This window comes from Megalopta genalis, chromosome 3 (genome assembly GCF_051020955.1).
Source record: "Megalopta genalis isolate 19385.01 chromosome 3, iyMegGena1_principal, whole genome shotgun sequence".
Taxonomy (NCBI): Eukaryota; Metazoa; Arthropoda; class Insecta; order Hymenoptera; family Halictidae; genus Megalopta; species Megalopta genalis.
The window spans coordinates 5,070,102-5,092,140 of record NC_135015.1 but is presented as its reverse complement, the minus strand read 5'-3'; the positions used below and the strand labels follow the sequence as shown (position 1 = coordinate 5,092,140).

Below are 22,039 nucleotides of genomic sequence, written 5' to 3'. Positions count from 1 at the left end.
TTAATAACTCGTTAACGGTGCCTCGGAGAAAATTTTTGTAATGGAAAAAGTTGCTTCAAATGTCCTGAGGAACCCGCCACTTTCAGATTGCGAGACATTTTCGGGACACCCTGTATAATCGGTGTACCAACATCAGAAACAAGGATGGAGTTATTCGAAGTTGAATACCGTGCCAAATTAAAGAATTCCGGGAACTATTCGTTGCACATAAAAAGATGAATGGCGCTTTCAATGAACTAGTTTCAAAAGTATGCATAGAAGTTTATTTTATATATTTATACGTAAAAATAGTTGCCCTCTATGTGTTGCTACATCCGCAGTATATTTTTATTTTGCACGAAAATACCACAGAGTAGTGTTAAAACCAATTTTTCTTAAACTACAAATTTCCATTACAAGATAGGCTAAAATGATTTGATGAACTGTACGCAATCTTTTAATCAAGAAGGTATATGTAATGGTTAATGGCTACCTGATTCCAGGATCGCGGGTTTCATTCACAAGTGGAATAATCCCTGATCCACCACATCGTGTGCGAAAAGCAGCGGAACGTTTCGCATTGACAGGAGAACGCAAAAACGCGAGGAAGTGTGTCAGTTGAGCACGGTTTTGTAAAGGACTGCGGGATCACGTAATGCAGCTACTGCAACGTTCCACGGTAGTCAGAGTACGCACACCTAACCGTTTCGCATCCACCGACCCGTGCACACTTCCTAAATCAAATAAATGTTGATCGTTGAATATGGATATTTACGAACATCGTAAATCAACGCGAACACGCGAAGAAACTCTCGCACAATTTCATAGGAATGGTCAGTGAAATTGTGCAGTATAATATACAAACCGAATGCTCGTGCCTGGGAATCCAATTAGACAAATCGGACAGATCTTCGCATTTTTAATTGCGCGCATAAATGAAATTAGCGTTATTTACCAGCTGTAACAAATCAGCGATTCATGAATATTGAAACGACAAATAAAGAAATGATAGGCGGCCGGTCGCTTGTTAACGCGCGTTCTGTCTTTTCTTTTACTTTCACGTCGCGATTGCAAATGTGCCGGGGGCTCGTTACCATAATCAACGTAGTATCAATCTTGTCGAAGTCTTGAAACGTTACTATTTACGCGCAACGAGCGATTTCGAAAGAAACCGGACTTCGTTAAACGTTAAATTACGAGGTACCGGCTCCATGGCCGGCCTGCTATTAGTTTATCGGGTTGATTGTAAACTGAAATAATACCAGAGAATCCAGAGCTTGTGTCGAGGGTTCCGCTTACCCATTCCACCCGTGCAAGCGCGATCCAACTGCAACGGTATCCGCATGGAAACGCCAATAAAATATTACAAAGCGCGTAAGTCAACATGCCCGGCGAATAGAAACAAATAAACGGAGATTAATATGTTTGCCGGACCGATCAGCCAGTTCTGCGAAAAAGAATTCTTAAGCTCTGTGTGAATTGCATTCAAATTCAAACAGATAGCCCAAGTTAATGTTCTCCCGTTAATGGTTGAGTGGTTCACCGCGTATCGGGTGACTTCTGCTCTAACTGAAGCGCGATACTCGAAATATTCTAAAATTTCAAATTTCTAAAATTCTCTCATTCTTCTTTGCAGTGTAAAATATATACGGCATTGGTTCATTTCTTAATGGAATGAATGATCAAATAATGACCCGTTTGCATCGCAATGCACAAAGCTGTTTTACGGTTGTGAGTCTGATTCAGTAAATTCTTCCTCATTTTTCTCGAGCTTGTAAACAAAAGTGACGAATTTAGGAAGAGGAGATACGATTATTCGAGCTTTCCACCTCGTTTGTATAATTGTCGACAATCGGCAACTATTATATAAAAATATGAATCTATGCTTCCCAAATTGTCCATTTTTGTTTACAAGCTGAAGGAAAATTAGAAAGAATTTTCTGTAAATTATTAGGTCTGCCGGAAAGTTCTGTCCGATAATGTCATTGCAAATTTCGATAGATATGCACATATTCATTTGAGACATATATTTTTGAAAAATGTTGCTCACAAATTGCCATCACGCTGGCAAGAGGTCATAAGTAACGACGGAAATTATATTGTACAATATAAATATTACTAAATTTATGAAAAATCTATTGTTTCCTTTCATTTCGCAAACGGACAGAACTTTCCGATAGACCTAATATTTCTCTCTAATTTTACGGATAGGTTAAGCTTAATTTGATAAAATGAAAGTTGCTTTTAAACATTAATCTATGTGGATACACGTAATATATAATACACTCTGCAACGAAATTATTTTGAAAGACATGAAAATAGAGGAGAAACTATTAAGTATCTATTTCTCTGCATTATCTTATCTGTACGAGAGTTTAAATATGATTATATCTATCATCACTATTTCAATTGCACCATCAACGCCGACAGAATGCGCGTATAACATTTAGCCAACCATGGAACTACTATAGTAATTTCTTCGCGCTCATGATTGCGCACAAAAAAGTACAATTTGGAAAGCGGAAATATGATTATTCGAGTTTTGCGTCTCGTTTTTATAGTTGTTAACAATCAGTAACTATAAAAACGAGCCGCAAAGCTCGAATGATCATATCTCCTCTTCCCAAATTGTTCATTTTTGTGCGCAATCTGAACGCGAATGAGGGTGAAATTACTGTATCTCGACGTGTTCATAGACGGTCTACTTACTTACGAACTGGAATTATTTCTCTACACTCCGACAGTCTTCTGTGTAACTTAATTTTTGCTACCCTGATTAATATTTGACCATCCTGCCCGTAATAATAAAGGTATGTGTATTTTTCCTTCGACAACAAGAAATCTTCTCCTTAATCTGATTTTTATGCATGCACGGATCCCCAGTAATCAGCGAATACTTTATGCATTTACGTCAAAAGCGAGTGGCTGAAACGCAACACAGTTTGGCAGAGCGTGCCCTAGCGATAAAAGGAGCCACGATTTCCCAAAAACAAAAACCGTATCGCAAAAAAGTGCTCGCTGCGGCGAATCCTTGGAATTCAGGAGACGTTCGGCGGTTCTCACGAGTATCGCGTGAAAACGGGCGAAACGGTCGTTTCGGCGGCCGCGTTCGCCATCAGCATCCCGCCACGTTTCCGCCATATTGAAACGCGTGGGTCGCATCTCGTCTTATAACGCATTAAATACGTCTTCCTCGGTTATCACGTATGCGGCACGTACATCAGCGCGCGCGCGGGCGCTCGCCCAAGTTTGTCAGATCTTTGACCCTTGATAATGGGGTCCGGGGCAAGCCGCACCCGGGCAGAAAATATCGCTGGGCCCCGTTAGGCCGGTACGCCCCTGGATCTGCGCGGATCTTCTTCGCTGCGCGGCATTTCCGCGTGAAGTAAATTTTCCCGTGCCGGCAGGCAAACGCGGTGCGGCGGCCGTGCGTAAGCGTTGCTCATGCAACGCGAAACGTAGAAGCCACGTGTGGCCCTGTCCGTACACGGGTGCACACAATGCGCCGCGGTGCATACACTGGCGCAGGACCGACGTGGTCGTTGCGCGCTACCGCCGCGCTATCTGATCGCTCGTAACAGCCTCGACGGACGATGCATCCAAATGCGTGCCGGCTTTTTGTCCTTACACGCGATTCTTCGCCTTGCTTCTCAGAGTCGTTCCTCTGCGAATCCCTACGGCTCTTGTAACCTTTCGAAACGATCTCGAGATGGGTATAAATTTAGGTGTGTACGCAACTTTGATTACTGTCGAAACGTCGATTTTTTTTTTTTTTTAAACTTTTATTCCGTGCGATCTTTCTGACCAGATTTTATTGGAAAATTTGCACAAGTGTCGGAAGCGTCTCTGATTTCAAGGAAAAATGTCGCATGTTTTCACTTTCGAGATATCACCGCTTCTTGTTCTGGTCACTAATTCTTCGTATTAGTAGTCTTGCCTTTTCTTTTTTTCATGTTTTGGAGACTGTCGAATTTGTTTTCAAGATTTCTTTCTGGTAACTATATAAATCCTATATTCTACAGCTCAATTGATTTATATACAGTGGCCCAGAAAAGTGTTCGTACACCTTTTAAAACGCAATAATTATTTTAAAACTGAATTAAATGACTTGAATTTTGTTTAGATGATAGACGAACTAGTGTACTAGACGATGGCTGAAATGCTTTTTTCTAAATTTTGCTATGACTTGGAATGAAAAGACAAAATTAGAAACCCTCGTTTATTAACTTTTTTATTTGAGCAATAACGAGCCGCAAGGCTCGATTAATCGTACCTCCTCTTCCCAAATCGTTTATTTTTGTCTCGAAGCTGAGCGTCAGTTAGGGAGAATTTATTGTATTAGCCTTTCGTGGAGGTTTCAAGTAACAACGAATCTCGCAGATAATTAATTTCTAAACGACGGAACAGTAATATATTAAAAACTCACGTCACTGCAATTTTGTGGGGGACTCCACGATGTCACGTATGAATTACATAAAGAGGATGTCGAAATAGAAATGGTTTTAGTATAGGAACTAGTCTACTAAACGTTCGCTAAATAACTTTTTCTTAAATTTTGCCATTATTTGGAATGAAGAGAAAAAATTAGAAGCTCTCGTTTCTAAACTTTTTTATCTGTGCTTTAACGAAAATTTAAAAAATGCTTTCTGTAGAAAAGACAATTTTTAAATTTTCGTTATAGACTGAGATAAAAAAGTTAAAGAACGAGAGATGTTTATTTTTTTATCATTCTAAGTAATAGCAAAATTTTAAAAAAAGCATTTCAATCATCGTCTAGTAAACTAGTCCCTCTATCATCTAAAAGAAAAATTCAAGTTCTTTAGTTAAATTCTAAAATAGTTATTGCGTTTTGATAGGTGTACGAACACTTTTATGAGCCACTGTGCTTGAATTTCTTAAAATTGTGACACGTAGCGTTCGGAAAACAGATTACAGTAAATTCTCTCTGATTGACTCTCAGCTTATAATAAAAAATGGACGATTTGAGAAGAGGAGATACGATTATTCAAACCTCGCGGCTCGATTAGTAGACAATCGCTAGTCGCCGATTCTCAATCATAAAAACGAGCTGCAAGGCTCGAATAATCGCATCTCCTCTTCCCAAATCGTCCATTTTTGTTTACAAGCTGAGGGTGAATTAGAGAAAATTTACTGTAATTACATAAATACGGCGCTGGATTAAGAAAGTTGTGATGCGAACGTAGCATCTTAGCACGACGTCTCTAAACTTGCAGTCACAGTTCCAATCACAGTTATAATTGTAGTTTACATATTTTCGCGTTACAAAATTCGTGTTACAAACACCTAAGAGTTTGCTGGATCAATTTGAATGTTTCACAGTGGTATACTTATAGCTATTATCTAGTACTCTTAACGAAGGAATACTTTGATGCGCCATATATAGATTTCATAAGCAGCGTTTATGAATCCTTCAAAATTTTTGAACGGTTCGAAGATATGCGATTTCTTTGTTTTACGACTATTTTCACGACCACGTCCGCCGAAATGTGCTTACCGCGAATGCTCTGCTGGATAAATCGTAATTCTACTCGAACGGTTTCGACGACGGAAAAGATAGTATCGAGATGTTGTAGCTCCAAGATCACTCCTTCACAGGTAAATGGAGTTGCGATTTAAATCGTTGTGTCTCGACGTTTCGGACGAAATCAACTTTGTCGAATCGTTGATTGCCGTTTAGTATTTGGTATTCCGGTGTTTTCAAAAATCTAGTGAAACACACACAGTCTTAACGACCTACCACTCTTAGTAGTACCATCCTTAGAACGCGCGCGCGAGTCTGGAGCTATCCCCTCTTCTTGAACTTCTGCTTGTGTCCGATAGTTTATTTACTAAATTACGAGAGTAGAAAATTAAGCAAACTCGTTGTAGAAACTACAAGGATCATTCTTTTTTTATCTGGGAGCATTATTTGAACAAATGAGATGAAATTATTAGGTTGGCAAGAAAGATAGCTTTATGTTTGCATTGTCATTTCTTCGTTAAGGTTATAATATTTTTTGTCTTCAGCTTCGGTAGTTGACACGTTTAGGTTACTATAGAAACAAATTCCGTTTAGTTTTGTTTACAACTGATTGTTCAACTTTAACATGGAGTACAAAAATGAACATTTTCGACACATATTATTTTTTTATTTTCATAAAGGCAAGAAAGCGACCGAGGCTCACAAAGAGATATGTGAAGTTTATGGCGTTGACTGCTTAACAGAACGCACGTGTCAGAATTGGTTCAAAAAATTTCGTTCTGAAGATTTTTTACTTAAAAATGACCAACGTTCTGGTCGACCTTCTGAAGTTGATGATGACAAAATTACAGCCATAATTGAATCGAATCGTCATATAACTGTACGAGAGATTGCAAAAAGGTTAAATGCATCACACACAACAATTAAATATCACATAAGATGTCTTGGACTTGTTAAGAAGCTCGATGTTTGGATTCCGCATGAATTGAAAGAAATTCACTTAACACAACGATACGCACTTTAAACGTAATGCAATCGACCCTTTCTTGAAACGAATGATCACTGGTGATGAAAAATGGATCGTTTACAATAACATTAATCGAATAGGGTCAGGGTCCAAGCGTGATGAACTAGCACAAACCATATCGAAAGCTGAAATGTATCAGAAAAAGATCATGCTGCAATTTGGTGGGACTATAAAGGTGTTGTGTATTTTGAGCTGCTTCCAAGCAACCAAACGATCAACTTAGATGTTTACTGCCAATAACTTATGAAATTGGAGGAAGCAGTCAAAGCGAAAATGCCAGAATTGGCAAATCGCAAAGGAATCGTGTTCTACCACGTCAATGCGAGGCTTCATACATCTTTAGCAAAACACGTACAAAATTATTGAACCTTGGCTGAGAAGTAATGTCGCATTCTCCATATAGCCCCGATCTTGCACCATCGGAATATCATTTATTTCAAAGTTTACAAAACTTTTTAAATGGTAAACATTTCAATAATAACGATAGCCTCAAATCGAATTTAATTGAGTTTTTTACTGATAAGGACCAGAAGTTTTATGAGCGCGGAATCATGAAGTTACCAGAAAGATGGCAAAAAGGTCATCGAACAGAATGGAAAATATTTCACTGACTAAAGTTCATTTCTTGTACGGAAAAAATTGAGTTTTATTTCACATTGAAATACCGAAATTACTTTCCTGCCAACCCAATAGAATTTCGATCATTGTGGTACCCTAAAATCATAGGTTTCTATACGTCTCAATCAAGCGAATGAAAGTAAAATTAATTTCAGTTACCTATCTGCCTTATATTTTACAATTTTGTCCGAGACAAAAGTGACAGAAAAACCTGTTGATAGCAAGTTGGAGCAACGGCGCGGAGTAAGATTTTCAGGTGAAAATCTTTTCGCCGCTAGGGAAGAAATATCAGAGGATTATTTGCGACGCGATCGGGACCCCGCCCAGGTTCTCATTCTAATGACATCGTACCAAGCGCAAGGTTCAAGCAACTCGTCCGGACGGACCAGCTTTCCGCGATAAATAAATGAGGAGTAGACGGGGGTTAGGGTGAACGGGGCGACGCGGCGTTGGTGTTAAGGGGGCGTGTGGATGGGTGGGGTAGAGATCCGAGCGGACGGTGCACTCCGAAAATCCTCCCTTAAAGATGCCCGTTGTGCAAACGAGATAGCGAAGTCTTTAGCCACGGTAGATTTCTTGGGCATACAGACACGGAATGCACGAACTTCCGTAGATTTCCGAGCGTGATTTCGTCCCTTAAGCTGCGGGCTAAAGCTCGTGTAATGCGAGACGACTTATAATCAAAGTTAAATGGAGCAAAAATCGCTCTGCGGGAAACACGCGATAAAGGCGCAGTGATTCGCGGTCGGGTATACTTGTTTGCCGTGTAAGAGGCGAGATTTTGCCGGGAGAGTTCACCCGATGCAGTCGCCGGAGGAAAAGAACAGCCCGGGGAGCCCAGGGCCGAGTAAAAAGAAAACGAGCTGGTTTCTTCCTCTCGTCCTCTCTCTTTCACCCGGCTAAAAGGACCCGAGGATCTCTGGAGACCCTCGACCGAAGGACCTTCGCGTTGTTCCCCCGAATCACACTCGAAATCGTTCCCGAACGATAATGGAGTTCCCCAATTTATAGTATCGAAAGCTCTAAAATCGGAAACGCCGCATTGTTACAACCACCGGATCCTCTTATACCCGAGATCCTCTCTCTCTCTCTCCCTCTTTCCCTCTGTTACGTGTCGTCAGAGGAATTTCGAGACGAGCCACCGACGCGATGATAATCGTTCCCATCGACTCCAGAGGATATCGGTCGATTCGACCGGGTCTACACAGGATTTCGCTCGTTATCTCGCGGATCCTTCGGCACCGGGGAAAGTAATTATCAGCCTTCGTCTCTGGCACGCAAAATAATACGTGAAAATTAAGCAGAAAATACTACACGTTCTATAATGATGATTTAATGCAGACAGGCTGTAACGTTAAACCAACCGTGAAAATATCTCGACGCGTTCATCAACGGTCTTACAAGATGGAATCATTTATCTACCATCCGACGAATTAAACTCTTGAATGGACCGACTTCTTTCCATGCAATCTAATTTTTATTCTAGTTGCTAACCTCATAGCCGGATAATGGAGCACAAGAAAGACGATGTTGATATTGCCCGCGGCATCGTGAAGCGAATGAATTATTTATGCTAAGAAATGTATGTATACGATTTACATCAATTAATGCGTTCGCTTTACGCTGCGAGAAATTGTTCGGCCGGAACAAACGGGAATTCGCGCGAGGATCCACGAGGTCCAATTACAATGCACGACGGGCATCGGTTTCAATATCATATTTTAGCGAAGATCGAACGAGCGCATTTTATCCGAAACATTTCTCGGCATTTTCTCCCCGATTGAACCGCGCGTTAGGCGCATTATCCGAAAATATTCGTCGCGACGCGGCCGGAATAAATCGCGTGCTCCACCCGCTTCCGAAAAAAGGAGCAACAATTTTAATTCCGTTACCGCGCGCAAAGCTGTAGGACGCGTGTTTATCGTGCCGGAATCTGGGATCGTAGAGAGCACGCTCAACAACCTAATAACAATCCCTCAGCTGGTGCGCAAACAAGTAATTCAGCGGGAGGGAGGGGGCCGCAACACGATAAAGACAAACTGGGAACCTGACGTCCCATAAGGGACCGCCGAAAGAGGCAATTACTAGCTTTTATTCCAATCGCTTTTGCCGGTTAACAACACCTAAAAGTAGTACATGCCCCGATGGCTATGGAATACAAGGCTCGCATACGGAAATCCAGCGCGAAGTAGAGTTGGATCCCCGCCAACTAATAGTAAACATCTTGACATCTATATTTGCGCCCGTCTAAATTGCGTTTCGACCACCCGCTCCTCGCCCGGTTCCCCATTTTCTCTCGGTTCGCAGGCGAGCCTCTTCTTAGACTGCGCGTCTTGGAATGAAATCAGAATTTCCATTTGGTTCGTTCAGGTTCTCCCCTACCCCCTCCAGACCCCTCGCTCCAGGCACCTCTCCCCGTAGCAACCCTTTATAACTACGTAATCGCGAGACCGTTCTTTCCGGTGCCACGTGTACGCGCGATCTCAACGATTTTCTCCCTTTTTCCCTTCTCTGTTTGGCCCGCAGGACTGCTCCCTTTCCCACAGACCACAACATTACACGGTGGCTTAGTCCGCGGCCACACGAGAATTGCGGCGAAGATGGTAGATTTTAACAGGCATTACCTCGGTCGCGAGAATGTTAATTTCGAGACGGGGCCGCGGCGAGAAGAACTTCTCTATCGACTGTGAATAATTATCGCTGGGAATACGGTCTTATGCTCGATGCCGGCGTTGAAGTGCCACCCCTGGGGCTGGCTCTAGAGAGCCAGAGCTCATTAGTGACCCACCGGGAGCCGGGAGTTCGACATTTTACTTTTCAATAGATGGGGCCTAAGTTCTCGAACGCGTAACTCTCGCGAGTACGAACACGCTGTTAAGTTGTACTGTTAACTTTGTAAAGCGTAAACGTTAAAATGTGGATCAGTTTTATTAACTAGTCCGATTTATTAGCTAGTCTTATCGTAGATTTCATGCAAAATGTTACCTAATTGAGCAAGTTGTTAATATTTTCTTAATCGCAGTCTGTCGGAAACACTGTTTAGCACTAGATTTACGGAGCACAAAAACAGCTGTTTTATATTAGTTTATAAAAGTAACAATAAGATATTCATTCTGTTTTTTAACAAGTGATATTGTAAAATTTGCTGTAAGTAACATATAAATTGAATAAATAACTCATAAATGTATCTTTATGATATGAATAATCGCAAATTAAGCAATTAGTGACCCGTCATTTTGACGGGTTCCGCGAATCTCGTGTTAACACGTTGAGCGTCTCGTCGGCCACATATGGGTGACACTAATTTTTTACCAATTTTAAAAGTTCATTTTCATTGTAATATGTTCGAATAGATGGGGCCCAAGTTCTCAAAGGCGTAACTCTCGCGAGTACGAACACGCTGTTAAGTTGTACTGTTAACTTTGTAAAGCGTAAACGTTAAAATGTGGATCAGTTTTATTAACTAGTCCGATTTATTAGCTAGTCTTATCGTAGATTTCATGCAAAATGTTACCTCATTGAGCAGGTTGTCAATATTTTCTTAGTCGCAGTCTGTCGGAAACACTGTTTAACACTAGATTTACGGAGCACAAAAACAGCTGTTTTGTATTAGTTTATAAAAGTAAGAATAAGATGTACATTCTGTTTTTTAACAAATAATATTGTAACATTTGCCGTAAGTAACATATAAATTGAATAAATAACTCATAAATGTATCTTTATGATATGAATAATCGCAAATTAAGCAATTAGTGACCCGTCATTTTGACGGGTTCCGTGAATCTCGTGTTAACACGTTGAGCGTCTCGTCGGTCACATATGGGTGGCACTAATTTTTTACCGATTTTAAAAGTTCATTTTCATTGTAATATGTTCGAATGAATTGAATTTGACCAGGATATTTCAGATGCGAAACAGTTCTAATATCATCCACTATGATAAATTTTAACTTTCTAGTTTCGGTTCAATTAATTAAATTGCTTTGACTTTGTGGGAAGTTTAGTGGTCGATTGCCGGCGCTAAACATGTTAAATAACAGAGTTTAAAGTCAATCGTCACGAATCTGTATCGTGTACGTCGAAATGCATACAGTTGCAGAATTGCAACACCGCCAATTTACAAATTTCAAATGTTCGAAATTAACGAGAGTGCATTTGATATTTAAAAATTTGTGGGATGTACACTTGATTTTGTGACGGTATTGGAATGTCCCAACTTTCTTTTGTTACCCAAAATATCTTGCATCTAAAAAGTATTAGTATGTTAATCAATCCATATTAATCCCCCTCCCCTGAGAAATATTCAGTCCATTCAGAGCCATACACGTGTCGCGGACGTTTCGGAAACAAGTTGGTTTCATCCATAGAAGACAAGAAACTATTTGGACAAATTGTTCGAATTGAAACTCAATCAATCCTTTTAATTCATAAATAGTTTCGTTTTTTTTTAACTCTCGCCATAGTAATGCGAAACAGTATCCACTAATAATAATGAAAAGAAAGTATACAGGGTGTCCCAGGTTTTAATGTTTAAACTTTGTCAGTGTATTCTATGGCACAAAGTAAGAAAAAAATATTATGTAAACATAGGTCATATAATGCTTTATTAACAAGTTATAACAAAAATTCAAAGAATAGGAATAGTAATCAACTTGCTGTTACTGCGAGCATTGGCTTGAATAGATCAGCACATGCCGTGTGTTTATGTAAGCTGTGTTTATTAATACATTTCGAAATGTGTACCGTTGTAGACAATACATGATTGACATCGATCGAAGATCGAATTTATAACCGTGCGAATTTCGTTTCCTTTCTCTTTCATTTCATTGAACGCATTATTAATCCTATTCTGAATTTTTGTTATAACTTCTTAATAAAGCTCTATATGACCTATATTTTCATAACATTTTTTTCTTACTTTGTGCCATAGAATATACTGACGAAGTTTGAACATTGAAACCTGGGACACCTTGTATAACAACAAAATGAAATTTTCGTTAGATAAATTGCAATTCCTTAGTATGATTCCTGATTATATTTTAAGCGTACAATGAATATGGAACTATAACCATGAGTGAAAATTCGTCAATTTTGTAATGTATATCCTACAAAATTTGTTATTCCTCTACGGTTCTGCTGCAATTTATTTCTTTGCTTAAAATATGGCCTCCAGAATAGACTATAATCGATCCAATCGAAGCGTGAAATAAATATGGATGAAAGCAATCGTGTAACACCTTCTGCAGTATGTTCTGATCGCAGTTCGCGCGTGCTTCGCCAAACAGATTCGAAAATGAAGATGACTCACCGGTCGGGCCGAGATTAGCCGGTCAGCGTGCACGCAGAAAAGATTAGTTCGCTTACCTGGAACAGAAAAACAGAAAGGGTAACGTTGAGCGAGACGCACGAAATCGTGAACGGCAATTAATTTCGCCGCGCGGGCCAGTTTAGCCGGGCAATCCGCGTAAAAGCGCTAATTCGAAAATATCCTCATAAATATCGCCCGGGAAATTTGTCCGTGCTCGTCGCAATAGGGTCGGCCCCGAAGTTTTGATTTACTGTCGCACGTGCGCGATTTAGCATGTAAATTTATGTGGCTGTGATTTAACGATAAATCTCGCGACAGAGGAACCCTTAAGCGCGAGGCGCTCCTGAAACGTTCCGATACATTACATCGGCGTTAGCAAGCCGATCCTGCCAACGGTCGCCGTTCAGCTTCCGGAAATGATATTGTATCAATCATCGCACGCATGTACGAGCAGTGACTGTAAATAATTAACTCGATTATCGAGGCGTTCGCGGGAATGAAAATTTTCCCTTCCGCGAATCGCTCGACACGCAGTATGATTCATCCGCGTGCGATTATCCTTTGACAACCGCGAAATTCTGCGAACCTGCAGGCGATGCTTTCAGATGGTGTTACTAATGTAATCTTATCGATGATACGGTGCGATTAATTGCGAAACTGGAGAACGTGTTGAATTGTTACGGATGGTGCACCTTTGAAATTAGAAATGTGTCTATCTCATAACTTCGATCGAGAACCAAACGTTGTATAAACACGTGAATTTATTACGGTATTTCTCGAGTACTGTGTCGTAAATAGCAGATTGTAGACCACAAAATGTGTTAATCGTTGGAATTAACGCATTAATGACCAAGTATACATACATACCGATGGATTTATTACTATGATTCAATCTTTCCTGTTGTGTTTCTTGTATTAATTGCTTAGGCACACATGAGTATAAAAAAACGGAATAAAGCATGAAAAGGCGTTGCCTCTGAAATCCGACAGGCGTACATTTTAAGTTTAATACTTCCTAAACACTTCCTCTATTAACCCTAGAAAGATAACCATATGACAACGTACGTAAAAGATAACCATACGCTTCAGAGGCGCATGCTTTTCTAAGGCGTCAATTTTATACTAACAATGGATATTTATTTAAGTTAATCTAGTCATTTTAAAGGTTTGGCATTATTGTAAAAATAAAATGCATTTATATTATATTTTTTTATATTTTAAGTAATTTTAAACTTAAATCACTAGACCTCTATGAAAAATTAACAAAAATCAACAGTCTTCGCAGGCGCCTCTGCGACGTAGGTTATCTTTCTCGGGTTAATTTCGGTTGCCATAAACTCTTTTAAAAAGCTTACTGTTTCATACAAGATTTACAGCATTACCTACTAAGCATTCTTCATTTTTAAAGACAATACAATTATGATTCGAAATTCTCTCCATTCAGACGTGACGTATTTTATATATTGTTGTCGTCAATGCATAAACGTTCGCAACATAATTAATATAAAAAAAAACTCTCTCTTCTGTCTGCTCTACAGACAAAAACGGTCCTGAATTCCAAACAAATCATTCGCCATCGACCTTGCGTGACCCAAAGTATTGTTCGTGGACCCAGGTAACTCCATAGGGATCGTCACGAACACGGGGGAGACCCGATGGTTTCTCATTCGAGACAGCGCTTCATTTTCCGCAGCGGAGTTTCCGGTCATATGTATGCGCGCATGGTGGCCACCATCCAACTAACAAGCGGGCGTACGTGTGTCTATAGAAATTCTCTCTGAAACGCGTCACAACGATCACCCGCCGCTTGGCCAATATACGCAAATGAGACGAGATACGATTGACCCATATCCACGATATGCGGCTGGCTTTCCCACCGTGGTTGAGCACCACTGTCACCGACAAATGAATGAGTGTGGGCGAACACGTGACTGGGGATTCAAGCATTGCCCCACCTTTGTCGTTCACCATCCCCCCATACCTCCCCTCCCGGTCCCCGCCGTTTCCACATCCTCCTACAGCATAAATGACTCTTGGCTTTGCCTCCTGTATTACGGGTCCGGACATGGTGCGCGGCTGTGTCTGTGTGTTTTGATCGTTAGGTGAGGCTAGAACAAGGCCAGTGCCTGCGTTGTAATAGGTTGCGATAGGTAGTGGCCAGATGCTGCGATCGCGCGACTGGGACTCGTTTAACTTTCATGGGGTTCCGACTTCTGACATCGATCCGCGTGTTGCTTGTCAAACGGCGCGATAAGCGCTATCCGTCTACGTTAATCCAGCCACCGGCTTTACTGTTAGGGTTCCGCCTTCACGCTTCTCAAGGTGAGCCGAAGAAGCTCCTTTCTTCAACCCTTAATACTTAATAACCTTTGAAAACAGTGATTGATGCTTTAACGCTTCACGCTTTGAGTGCCACGTCTGTCTAGAGTGGAAGATGAAATTATCTACTCATCCAGATTTGATCCTACAATAATATTCTATGTTTACAGACTGTGAAAAATCGATTGGCAATGTAAAATCTTCGTCAAAGAAGATTGAATTTATGATTTCGTCGAGTACCGTGCTATCGAATGGGAATTAAACCGTCGGATTATGGACAGGTGTCCCCACTTCTTCTATCTACTAATTTAAATGATTAGATTTTAAAAAACTGAATGATAGTTCGCTTTTATGTTGTAGCACTCCATATAATCTCAATGTATTTTGTCAAATATATACAAAATTAATACGGAAAATCGTGGTACACCCGGCAAGGGGATGAACCTACATGCAAAAATAAGTCGAAAAAGACGAATAGCATTTTTTCATTTCGGACTCCGTTCTCGAGAAAAGTGAGTTGAAAGATGCGTCAAATTCGTGTAGTCTGTAATATGACGAGAAGTAGAATTGGTATATCGTGACCAGACGCGCCATTTGATTGCTATTCAATAGCATTACTTTTTCAACCTAATTTTTCTCACAAACGAAGCCTTAAATAAAAAAATGTTATTCCTCTTTCCTGGTTTATTTTTGCATGTAGGATTATCCACTTGCACAGATGTACCACGATTTTCCAACCACTGGTGCAAATTTGACACTATTTTCAAGTTTCAGAGTATATTATTCTGCTATTTTTTCGAAAGTTCATCTGAACTTTATCACTTTTATTTTTTGAACACGAAGTATGTACAGTGGCCCACAAAAGTGTCCATACACCTTTTAAAACGCAATACATTTTCCAAAATTGAACTAAACGATTTGAATTGTTTTTAGATGATAGAGGGGCTAGTCTATTAGACGATGGCTAAAAAACATTTTTTTAATTTTGCTATTACCTGGAATGAAAAGAAAAAATTAAAAAGCCTTGTTTTTAACTTCTTTATCTGAGCCTATAACGAAAATTTGAAAAATGCCTTTTGTAGATCTCGGTAACTTGTATACATGCTGAAAATTTCATCGAAATTGGTTAACCCAGAGTCGAGCTACAGGTGTTGAAGGACTTAAAAAACTGCAGATTTCTAACAGTGTTTGGTCAAAAGTTAAAAAACGAAAGATTTTTATTTTTTTTTCTTTCCAAATAATAGCAAAATGAATGAAAGAAGCATTTCAGTCATCCTCTAGTAGACTAAACAAAATTCAAGTCATTTTTAAAATAGTTACTGCGTTTTAAAAAGTGTATGAACACTTTTGTGGGCCACTGTATATATACAATATTACAACGTTGTAATGAAAACGAAAAATAATAATGAAACGAAATGACGCTCTTAATAAATAGATCTTGCGGATCTTTATGCAAAACAGAAATTTTATGTTCCGATTGTATAAAACAGGAATTAAATTAAACTACGTTTATTATTTTAAAATAGTTCCTTAAAGTTGGAAATGATGTCACAACATTCTTAAATTCTTCTGATATCTCCTTCACTGGTCTGTACTTCGTTTACCTATTTTCGCCATAGATGCATAAAATCCGCGGTTTATTTATACGAGTCGTTAATCAATGGTTTAATTACAGTATCTATTGATCCCCTGGTTTTCGGTATAATTTTATCCCAGTCGTGAAACGATGTGATACAGAACTCCTCGTTCTGTCGAATTGAAAAAGATTAAACAAGCTACCAATTTTCGTGCTGAATAAGGATTCACCGTGAAAAGCTGCGTTTCTGAAAACGGGGACAAATATCCCCGGCATGAATAATTCCAGGCCGATTAGTTACAGCGGCCAAATACATTTGATTATTACACCAACAAAAACCAGAGGCGAACGTATTTACACATTTTCGCTATTCCGCGAGCCGTGATTAAAAGTTTCGGCGGGAGTCGCGTAAAACGCGCGCCTATTCCCACGATCCGGTCTCGAAAACACTCCGCGATTCCCGCTTCAGTTTCTCCGGTATGCGTGCGCTTTAAATACCATTGAAATTTCGTCGCGAACAATATTGACCACGTTATTAATTCCGCGGCGGTGTAGATCCGACGTCGCAAGGAGAGAGACGTCACCGAAAATCGGCGTATCGACGAATCGATCGGACATTCGTTGACCCGTTCGTGCTATCGAGGAACCAACGCTCGAGTGTAAATACCGCGTGACAAAAGCGGTCGCAGTTCCGACCAAATTGGCCTCGAATTTCGAGGGCACAAAAAAAAAGAACCGGAAACGCCAGTCCGCGGATAATACGCGGCGACGGCGGCGTCCGCCGCCTCTTCGCAGCGGAAATTAATTGCCCGCGGCCCGTCAGATGCACTTTTTCACGTTCCAGCGAGTCGACCGGCTAAAATATCTCGTAACGATACACAGGGCGGCCGAGAGATTCGTGCAATTAACACGGCCCTGTTGTCGGTGCCGGGGCTGCTCGATTCGCTTCCACGTTTCCGCAGACCGACGAAAATGCTGCGGGGAATTGCCATCCGTCGATGACGTCAATCCCGACGGCTGCATTTCATCGGGAGAGCCGAAGATCGGAGTTACTTACGTTGGGCGTGGTGTTTTTCATGTCGGTGATGCGCTATCGTTTACTATTATTCCTGGAATAATGGACTGCCTGTAACAAGATGCGGGGTTTGCGTTCTGTTGTTTGTTCAATCAAATTGCATATGTGTTTATTCGTTTCCGCTCGGCGTTATTATTTTATTTAGTAATTAAAACTCGTATATTTTCCTGAGTGTTAATTGGCTAAAAATCGTATTTTTGTTCGTTAGCACTTGTTACTCGTTTTTGGGTAACAAACAAGTACGAACGACCCATTTTCGTTAGCGTGCGGATGATAAATTTGATTAAACAAACAGCAACGTTAAAACATCAATGCTCCTGCAATATTTGATATTGCCGGGGTGTATTGCTTTCTCAACGAAGGGCAATGATTGCGTGCGACAATCGATGCTATGCACAGATACAATGAACAAGATAAAGCACATTATAGGACAAATAGTAAAGTATCACTTCTTGCTTATTCTTTGCTTTCATCTTTGCAGACATAAGAAATTTACTTTTATTCGTATTTAAGCTATAGGATGCTGTTTGCGTATTGCTTTCAATGAAATAGTATCGAGGAAAAATGTAGAAAAGTATGATACTACTCGTATGCGACTGGAAGAATCTATTGGAGCTGTCGGAATCAATGCTACAACCAAAACCAGGAAATCTGTTCTGTTTATGAAGCAACCTTATGTCAATAATGCCTATCAAATTTACTTTGTCTGGACATGACTGTACATATCTACTGAAACCCTCATCCCCAGCGATGCCATAAAAACCTAAGAAAATTTTCCAATTTCATGAAACGACTTCGTATTAATAGTGAACGTCGATTTTGCTTAATCTGATCATAGTTGTATCAACTGAAATCCTCGTAGTTAGCAACACCAACAAATTCATAATTTGTCGTGTTTCATGAAACAACTCCATGTTATATCAATTAGACTGCAGATTTTTATATAAACTCTCATTTCCATTAATTATTTTATAAATATCTAAAGGAAGGACAAATACTTCCTAAATTGTCCATTTTTGTTTACAAGAAAGAAATTATTATTATATCATTGTATGTATATTGTTATATTATTATATATTATTATTATATTATATTATTATATTATTATATATTATTTTTTTATATTATATTTCATTATTATATTATTATATTATATTTTATACGTTAACCATTCGCACTCGAGTGATGACTCTGAGGCAGCACTAAAATTTGTTACATCACGTTTTAAGATAATTCTTATATCAACAAAGTCTAGATTTAAAAAGTTGTTAAGAGTGTAATTGTTGTGTGACTTCCAAGGGTCAATTTCATATGCATAAAATGCATTTTGCCATATAAAATAAGAACATTATAAGTTAGAAAAATGTTTCTGTATTTACAGTTTAAATAGCTTCGAGTGCAAAGGGTTAATACGAAAACGATTATGACATTCATTTTATAACATTAACCTAATATCATTATCGTATTAATGCGTCAGTAATAAATTATCCAACACGTTATTTGGACGCAACTAGATTCCTTTATATGACTCCGGCGTTGAGAGGAATTATAACGTGTATTTTCTTGCATTCGGCGATGTTACACAGAAACGAATGCCAATATGCGGTTTAATTATATATTAGGGGGACCGGAAAGTAATGTCGTTTCTGCGCATATTTATCTGTTTGAATTTAATGTAAACAAACGACATAACTTTCCGGTCCCCTAATATATATATACATATAATACTTAGGGGGGCCGGAAAGTTATGTCGTTATATAATACTTGAAGCAAAACAGTGTCGAAAGAAAGGTGTGCAAACAAGTAAATCTGATCATGATTGTAAAAATTCACTGAATCAATTCGCATCAACGGCACCGCCGCGCCGCCGTGGCGAAGAAAACATTCGAGTTTAGGGAAGCAGGATCTCATTACCAGCCTGTGGACAGCCGGGCAATTAATAATCGCACCGCGGCGAGTCGTTAACGCGTCCGGACAATCCGCTTTTGAAAGGTAAACGGGGATTCCGGTTCTAATATTTTAACCGGGAGACCGACACCCCGTTCCGGTGAAAAATTCCAACGCGCAAGTTTTCCGCCGTCTCGGCAGATATACGGTACGCGAGGCGAGCGGGCAAAAGCTCGGCTGGCGAAACTCTGGGCACGAGTGGCCATACACAAGCTTGGTCGCGTTTAAGAGCACACGCACGTCCGTGAAGGAGGACGCACGGCTCGTAAAAACGGCGCGGGAACTCGCGGGAAAGAGACGGACAGAGCGGCGAGGAGCGGAGCGAAGAGGTTTTCGGGCGCGTTTAACTTTTACGCGCGCGACGCCGCGCCGTTTCGTCGTTTTCGTGCGCGGCCGAAACTCGGTACGCACGCGCCCCGCGAAGAAACGAGATATAATCGCGGAATAAAAACAACAAAGTGTTCAAGTTTCCCGACGCCCCGCGATTTATGCACGGAACACACTCGAAACGTCCCCCCTTCCCGATTCTCGTGGTTCACTTTCCAGCCCGAGTCAAGCTCTCTCTCTCCCTCTCTTTCTCTCTCTTTCCTTCTCTCTCTCTCCCCCTCTCTTTCCTTCTCTCTCTCCCTCTCTCTCGTGCCCTCTCGACGCCGCGCGCGAGTTACGCGCCGCGGATAAAAAACTTTTATCAAACGCGCTGCCACCGTTACGGTAACACGGCTTGTTTTAATCGCACCGCGGGTTGTTACGGCTAAATTGAACCGCTGAACGACGCCGCGTTTCCGCGCTGCAGGCTCGATTACCTCGTTACAGTGCCGGTTCCTCGATGTCCCTGTTATTTCTACTTGTCACTGCGCAGGTGTCTGAAATACTAAAACACCATCGCTTCCTGTTGTACATATATCCTTGCCTCGCTCGCGACGGGACCGATGTCACCTGCAGTTAGCGTAGCACCGCCTAGTGGTTGACATTAGTGATTGTACATGCGTGGACGGAAACGAACGGTGTGTTGAACTTTTCACACATCTTACCCGATAATTGAGTTCTGATGTTGCTGAATAAATAACTTGACATTCGGTGTAACATTAACAACAGTGCTATATACTTGAACCTAGTGTAGCTGTAAGTGCGTGTACTGTTACGAAGATATGAGAAGCTCGATTCTGGATTGTGACTCGAATGTTACGATGCATGGTGGTTTTGAAGAAAATAAGAGTTTTATAGGAAGAATTCTGGTAGATGGTGCGAATTGATTGGAATTTATAAAAATGGTTGGGAGTCGAACTACATAAAAGCTATTATAAAAATTATAGTAACTGAAGATGCGTGGGAATCGAGTATTTACTTCGGTTATGTATATATATATAATTGATTGGAATTTATAAAAATGGTTGGGAGTCGAACTACATAAAAGCTATTATAAAAAATATAGTAACTGAAGATGCGTGGGAATCGAGTATTTACTTCGGTTATGTATATATATAATTGATTGGAATTTATAAAAATGGTTGGGAGTTGAACTATATAAAAACTATTATACAAAATATAGTAACTGAAGATGCGTGGGAATCGAGTATTTACTTCGGTTATGTCAAGACTCTAGACCTAAATCCTCGGCACTCTGGATTACACGAACGTCTTATTTTTCAATGAGTTTAATACTCAAGTTGAAAACAGGGATATTATGCTTTCGGATATTCGATGTGGCAGTCTCGAATCCTTGATACTTGGAAGACGAAGTTGCTTCAGGCTCTGATGTGTCGTTCGTTTTCTACATCGCAGAAACCCTTAACTTGGAGTCATTAAACGTCAACATTTTACCTTTTTCTTTAAGCTGTAAAACATTCGCAGTTTCTTCAGGACTCTGCCAGTTAATTTTATTTGCACTACAGAGTGGAGTAAAAGAATTACAACCGCTTGGCCTATTTAACAGGTTATTTTGTCTACAGCATTGCTGAAGCTAGAGGAACCTGACTCTGATGATTCTAAGTTGATGATTCTATTGCTCGCTGTAGATTAAGTTTCATTATTGACAGTTTAAGACATTGCAGGTTTAAATAATCACGAACATGAATACTTCAAAAAGAACAGTAAAAGTTATGCGAAACTAGGCTTCCGCATTCATCGTTTTAATATGAAATCGACATTTCAAATACATGGATCTAATAATTTTACAACTGAATCTAAACGAAATTAAATGACCGATGATCAATTAACACTAGGTTTACGGAATCCGTCAAAATTACTGGTCACTAATTTCTTTAACACGAACGCCACGTCACCCATATGTGGGTGACGGCTATGTTTCCGCAGTCTTTGTTCAATTAAAGCAGGATTTTGGAGATAATTTATAGTAATTTTATTTGTAATACAACTATGACGAGTATAGGCAATATGGAGTAACACAATAAAGTATAAAGTAAACAAAAACAAGCATTAAAAATATACTTATACTAATAATAAAATAAGATAACAAAACATAAAATATACTTATACTAACAAATTATATTTAAATTCGTTTCTAAAATATTATAATATTTTATTAGTTACGATGGAATTCGTTAAAACATTGTAAACATAATTGAGGTGACTCTGGACACTCAGGGCAATACGTTTTAGTCTTTTGTAAATTATTTTTTGCTTGGCATCGGGAGAAACTCTACCAATTCAAGCTGGTCGTTCAACGTGTTAATTTACGGTTATTCAGAT

At 39.9% G+C, this 22,039-nt stretch overlaps 1 protein-coding gene and 1 long non-coding RNA gene across 8 annotated transcripts in view; one reads left to right on the top strand and one right to left on the bottom strand.

Annotated features, from left to right (window-relative positions):
- Positions 1 to 22,039, bottom strand: part of Rbp6 (RNA-binding protein 6) — a 1,210,230-nt gene that overhangs the window by 1,063,461 nt on the left and 124,730 nt on the right. The window lies entirely within an intron of this gene.
- LOC143259255 (uncharacterized) lies at positions 14,479 to 16,163 on the top strand. Its single transcript, XR_013033067.1, has 2 exons — positions 14,479 to 14,735; positions 14,903 to 16,163. It is a non-coding gene; the product is annotated as an uncharacterized LOC143259255 (long non-coding RNA).